The following is a 6,068-nucleotide window of genomic DNA, read 5'->3' as shown; positions in this document are numbered from 1 at the left end:
CCCCTGCCGTTGGCGTTGGGGAGGGGGGGGCGGGGAGTCTTCACAAGAAAAAAGTCGCAGAGAGAGTTGGACCTCCACTTTGGACAGGACTGTTTGGAGTTTCGTCTGTCAGCCATTGCAACAGAGATGAGATGGCAAGGCTCTTGTACCGTTGTGAGGTGGAAGTGATGAGAGAGAAGGAGGGAGGAGGGGGGGAAGCATTTGTGCTTTTTTTCATGTGAATCCGGAAACAGTACAGAAGGATTATATCACGTGTTTGTTTGGTAAAGCCTCTGTGACCGGTCAGAGGAGTGAGGAGGAACCAGAGCACGGAGCTGTTGAGTGGACCAAGGCTTCGGCCTCTCTCTGCAGAAACAAAGCACTTGTTGAAACACTGGACCTATTGCAATTTTACTTATTTGATTAGAATTGTTGATGTTGGTGTTGCTATTGTCATAATTTAAAAAAAAAGAAAAGCAAAGGGAAGGGCTACACATCCAGTGAAGACATTCTGTTTATTTTGGTGTTTCTTATACCAGATTTTTTTTTTTTTGCCACAAGTGAAATAGTTCCTTTGTTACAATTTAAGTTATTTCTAATTATATTTAAGTGTATTTATGTTTCTTTTATACATTAACTATTTGCAACATTCAAATAAAAACACATATGTATTGCTGCCAATAAAAAAAGAGTATTTTTTTGGAACAAGACCTGCATGTGAATTTCTTTTCTTTTCTTTCATTTTTAAAAATCCTGAGCAAGGGCTGAGCAGGAAGTCTAAACTTTACCAGCTGTAAAAGAGGAGTCACGTGCAGATCACAGGGGTCACGCTGGCCTCTGTGGCCTCGCCGGCGAACAATAATCCTCAGCTCTCTCTCTCCACGGGCTTCTGCCTCTGTCAGCAGGACCGTGCTCATTCATCCACACGCGCTCCTCTTTTCACCGATTCCCTGCGATTTGTGGCACAGTTCAGGTCCCGTCCTCACCAGCTGACTGAGACATGTGACGAACCGCATGTGGACGTGGGTTGTTTTTTTGTTTTTTTTTACACATTGCAAGTCTATAGACTCTTTGTCATCCGGCGGCTCTTTCTCACTGGGGGCTGCAAGGTTACGTCAGGTGATCGCGTTTTAATTGTGTTGCTGGTCGCTTCTGCCCTCAGGGCGATCAGCACCTGACTGGAATCACTTGGAACATTTGGGAGAATCGGGGATTTGACCTGACGGTTGTTGAGCAGCTGCTCCCGCTGCGAGCCCACCTCTTTTCTTAAACAGCCAGGTCTCATGTCTCACACACAGGCAGGTGATTGGAAATTGCATGATGTCACCTGCTTGATGTAAGGCGGGCATTCCCCTCTGAAAGTGTTGAGTCATGGTCACACACACAGAGAGAGAGAGAGAGAGAGCGCGGGAGGGAGGGCGCGAGCAGAAGTTGTCCTTGAGTTGCACAATCCAGCTGAGCTTTTCACATAACGGAGGTCATGTGACGATATCACATTCTGCTACTGAATTTCCTCTGAAATCTAGCAAATGAAATCAGAAGTATGATTAATTAATCTCGCAGAATTCCATTGTTTTGTACTTGTGCTATTATCACCACTGACCTCATTAATGTTTCATGTTACAGTGCAATTATTTATCTCTATTCCCACAGTCGTAGCCACTCAGGGCCCGTGTTATAGAACACTGCATGGATTGATGAATTGATGGCTACAGCACACAACTGACCACAGCGGTTCTGCTCCACACTCATTAACATTTAAATAAGCATGTTTGAAAGTTTCTCCCTCGCAGGACAAAGACACACAGAAACTCACCTCAAATGGATGTTTTTTTGGATTTTGGGAGTAAACTGAGCTATCCAAGGAAAACCTACGCCTACCACTACCCCACTGGGTGAAACATAACCCAGATTAATTCGGATGCCGTACCGGGTTCAACAAGCGTATAGCACACAGATACCTCTGATAACACACAAGGTCTAAGTGACAAAGTAACACAACAAAACAGAGAAGCAAATATCAACACGTTCTTACATGAAGTCAGAAATTATTTGAATGTGGCTCGACAATGTTTGCTGTGTCTAAATGTTTCCGTGCCCTAGAAAAGCTCCTTGTGGCCCCGTGGTTTTAACTTGGCACTGTGTGAAAAGTGGCCCGGTGTGTGACGACAGGGTGTGACGCCGATTGATGTAATGTGGCATTGTTAGCTCAAAGGGAAAAAAAAAAAGGTTATTTTAAGACTGGAGCAGCGGAGAGACAGGAGCGCAAGTGTTGTAAAGCCAAACTCTGGACAGTCGGGTTGAAGCCGTTATTCACTCCGGCTCAACCGCGCTGCTGCAGTGTAGGTCAGAGTTCACGTGCAGCATTATGTGTGTGTTATAAAAATAGAGCAGAATTTCATGATCTGATAAGTCACGCTGTACTTTGAATGGTCGTTTGTGGTGCAACCCGGGGAACATACTGTGTTCAGCATAATGTATTCAGGGCTGCATTGTTCTCAGTCACCGTGGCAAACATTACAGAAATCTGTGCACCGCTCAGATTAGGAAAAAGAAGGTGAAGCTAAGATAATACTATTGCAAAACTGCAACACTTATAAAATAGAAATTCTATTTTTTTTTGTGTGTGTAGCAAAGCTTCATGCAGCTTTAGAGGCATTTCTAGTTTTTTGGGAATTATTTGAAATCTTTATATTGAAAAGTGTATTACAGCTGCAACAGCTTCTAAAATTGCAATGATTTTTGCCTGAAAAGGAAGTTTGTTTGAAGGGGGGGGGGGGGGGGGGGGGTAAAATCAATATCTTAATGATGACACTGCAAAGCTTTCAGGAAATCATTGATGGATTCCACACAGCTTTTCAATAAAACGTTTACCTTGATGTTATTTTAGTCATTTCGCCCTGCATTTCAAAGCTGAATTCATCCCAGTGACTGTAAAAAGTTTGTTATATCTAGAGTTGAACGTGGTGTCCAGGGTTTCACCAAGTTCCCACTGAGTTCCCTTCAATACAGCAGGATCAGCGTGTCCACAGTTTGGAGGAGCTGGAAGCTTCATCCGTGGGAGAATCCTGCCATTTTTAGTCCTCAATAAACAATAACAGTGTATGTGTGTACTAAATTTAGAACGTATTTTTGGCTTTAAGGCGCTTGTTCTTTCCTGCCGCGAATGTCAGCATTGCTTCGAAGGGAGGGATCATGGAAAGGACAGTCCGGCACCAAGGAACGCAATGACAACCTTCCAAATATAACACGTATACTCCCAGGCTTCTCCGTGTGCTTTCCACAGCGGTACACTGTCGGGTATTCATGCTGGTGCTGCACATCCAAACTGAGGACATGCCACTCCTGAACAAAAACACCCACATGTACCTCATTTACCCCCGCCCTACACGATCCAAACTACCACTTGAAGCAACAATGCATCACCTTCAACCACCCTGCAAGTCCTCCACAAGGTCATTTACCAGTACGTATTATTAAATGCACGTATACAAAGTATATTAGCTTTAAGTGTTGTGCGGAAGTTAAGATTGCTCCCAAAATACCCAACGTTGCTGTTCATGTTCATGGGTTTAATTGTTAAACAAGTAACAACTTCTAATTAAAAAAATAAAGGTGCACCAAGCCTCAGCAGAGCTTTACACCACTCTGACCTGAATGAGTAATTATCATCACTGAAAAACACCAACCATGTAAAACTGAACAAACTGGGTTCACTATCATTTCCAGCCACGGCTGCTTTAAAACTGTAACTGACATTCTTAACAATTCTGTAGCTGTATCTGAGGTCCTTCAATTTGAATGGCAAAAGTGAATCAGAAAAAAAATAAGGGGTGCTGATTTGAACACTTAATGTTTTAGAACATTTTAAAATCTACTCATAAAAGGGTGAAGAATAATATTGATATTTAAAAATGCAATTGGGTGAAACTCGATTGCACATTATGCTTTTATATAAACTGACGAGAAAAAAAACGAGATATTTTCATATAAACCTTGTTTTTCTGTGCAATCAGTTATGCAGATGTACATTCTTCACAACTTGTATTCAGATGAGACTTTCTTATTGTGAAAACTATCCTGTAACTCTACTTAAAAAATAAAAAAAAGTCTGTGGAAAACTGGTGGTACGGCTGACATCAGTTGAGCTAAATATGTAGCTGGGCCGGCCTACCAGAGGAGCGGAGGTGCCACTGCAGCCTCCCCACCCTCCCCTGGCCGGTCCTCCCCTGCCTCCCCCACATCAGCACATTCCTGCACACTGACACTGTAACTGCCAGTGCAGGTTTTCACAGTGGGGCACATGAGCGGCGGAGCTAGGCCCGCCAACCGTCGGCCGCGCGACCCCGCCTCCCCCTCCGCTGCTCACATCGCTTCACAATGACCGACTGGGATTACAGCCGAGGCTGGACTGAGCTGGCCTTCAGGGGCATTCATGCTTACGGAAAACATCCACTGTACTTCAGCTGCACAAGGACTATCTTTACTACACACGCTCACTATTCTTTTTTTTTTTTATTGAAGGCATTGGTGGAAAACAATGCGCCAGATTTTCCTGCTTTTGACATTTGATCTTTGAGTACAATCTGTGAGAAACCAGCAGGAGGAACGAGTTCACGTTTTGAACAATAAATAACAGTTGGCATTGTTGTTCGCCACTGCTCGTCTTCATTGTGTGAGAACTGTCACATCCTGCTCAGGGTTTCTGCAGGTTCTACAATAGGTGGCAATGTGCTGCCCGTCTCTAACTGATTCCCACCCCCCCCCCCCCCCCCCCTATTGTGTGTAGCAGAAAATTCACCAAGCTGTGTGTGTTCACCATCTGGGCCGAGAGCGAGGTCAGGGAGACCCGAGCGGCCACCGACGGAGAACGAAAACACACTCTCAAGCAGACACTTTCCCAAAATACTCACTCCACTCTCCAAGAGCGGAAATCAGGGTTTGGTGCTTTCTATATTTAGCTGCTGTGCTTTTTTTTTTTTTGCTTGTGAGAGGCCTAGAAAGAGGCTCCAGGACCCCCCCAGATATACCACTAACTAACACAACCACAATCACAAGAGACAAGGTGATGGTGAGTAGAATAGGGTTTCTGAAGCCTCCTTCTGGGACTGCCTGCCGTGCATATTTTACATCGCTCGAAAGATTGGCACACTTTCATTGCACACAGCATTCAGGTAATGCTCGTCAAAAAAAAAATGCAACCGAGTCATTTTTGAGAAAATATGATACACACGAGGAACTTCTGCAGCCCAAGTTGGCTGAAAGCTCAACTCCAGGTTTGTCAGCTTGGCCTGAAATTGTCGGGATGTCACGCAGGGTGACTTGTCCCCAATTCACACCAAACGTCTGTCGTTATGTTTAACTCCGCTTTTAAGGAGGCACCTTAAAAGATTTAGACACAGAAATCCTGCATCATTACGGATGGTTGGTGGGGAGGATTGTAAATCACCTTGTGGTCTCCAGAATAGCTCTTAATTCCAGTGTTTTTGACACAGACGTCTCTCTTGTTTTTGACACTGTGAAGCTGAACGTTGGCACTTACCTTCTCATTTTTGAGGTCATGTGAACACCAAAAATTGTATACAAGTCACCCTCTTCTATGTTTCCCAACTCCCCCAGTACAGCGGATAACCACCAACCTGCATCCGGTCCTGCAGAGATTTCCTCTCAGCGAGATTTTCTCCTTCACTCTCATGTCGGGACGCTCACAGTGATCATGAGATGGTTTTGTTGCAACTTGTGCATTGAATTCTGGATTTCTATTTGGAGTTTGCACGTTCTCCCCATGTGCATAGGCTGTACAGGATCGGACACTTCTCCTTTATTGACGAAGCATACAAAACTGATGTCAATTGTTAGAGTTCTTCTATTTTCATTTTTAACAACAAATAATTTTTAAAAAAATGTTTCAACTGTTTTATACATTCTGATTACACACAACTGAAATCGCTCGAGCAATTGGGGAATTGAACCTTGTAGATTCCAGTTTGAAATAACTGTGTTGCAGCAGGGAAACATTTAAAAAAATAAATAAATCTCCCAACAGCAAAGTAACTTTGTCGCTGGTATTATTAAGACAGGGGTCATGC

This window comes from Blennius ocellaris (genome assembly GCF_963422515.1).
Source record: "Blennius ocellaris genome assembly, chromosome: 10".
Lineage (NCBI taxonomy): Eukaryota > Metazoa > Chordata > Actinopteri > Blenniiformes > Blenniidae > Blennius > Blennius ocellaris.
Note: the sequence above shows the minus strand (reverse complement) of the source record.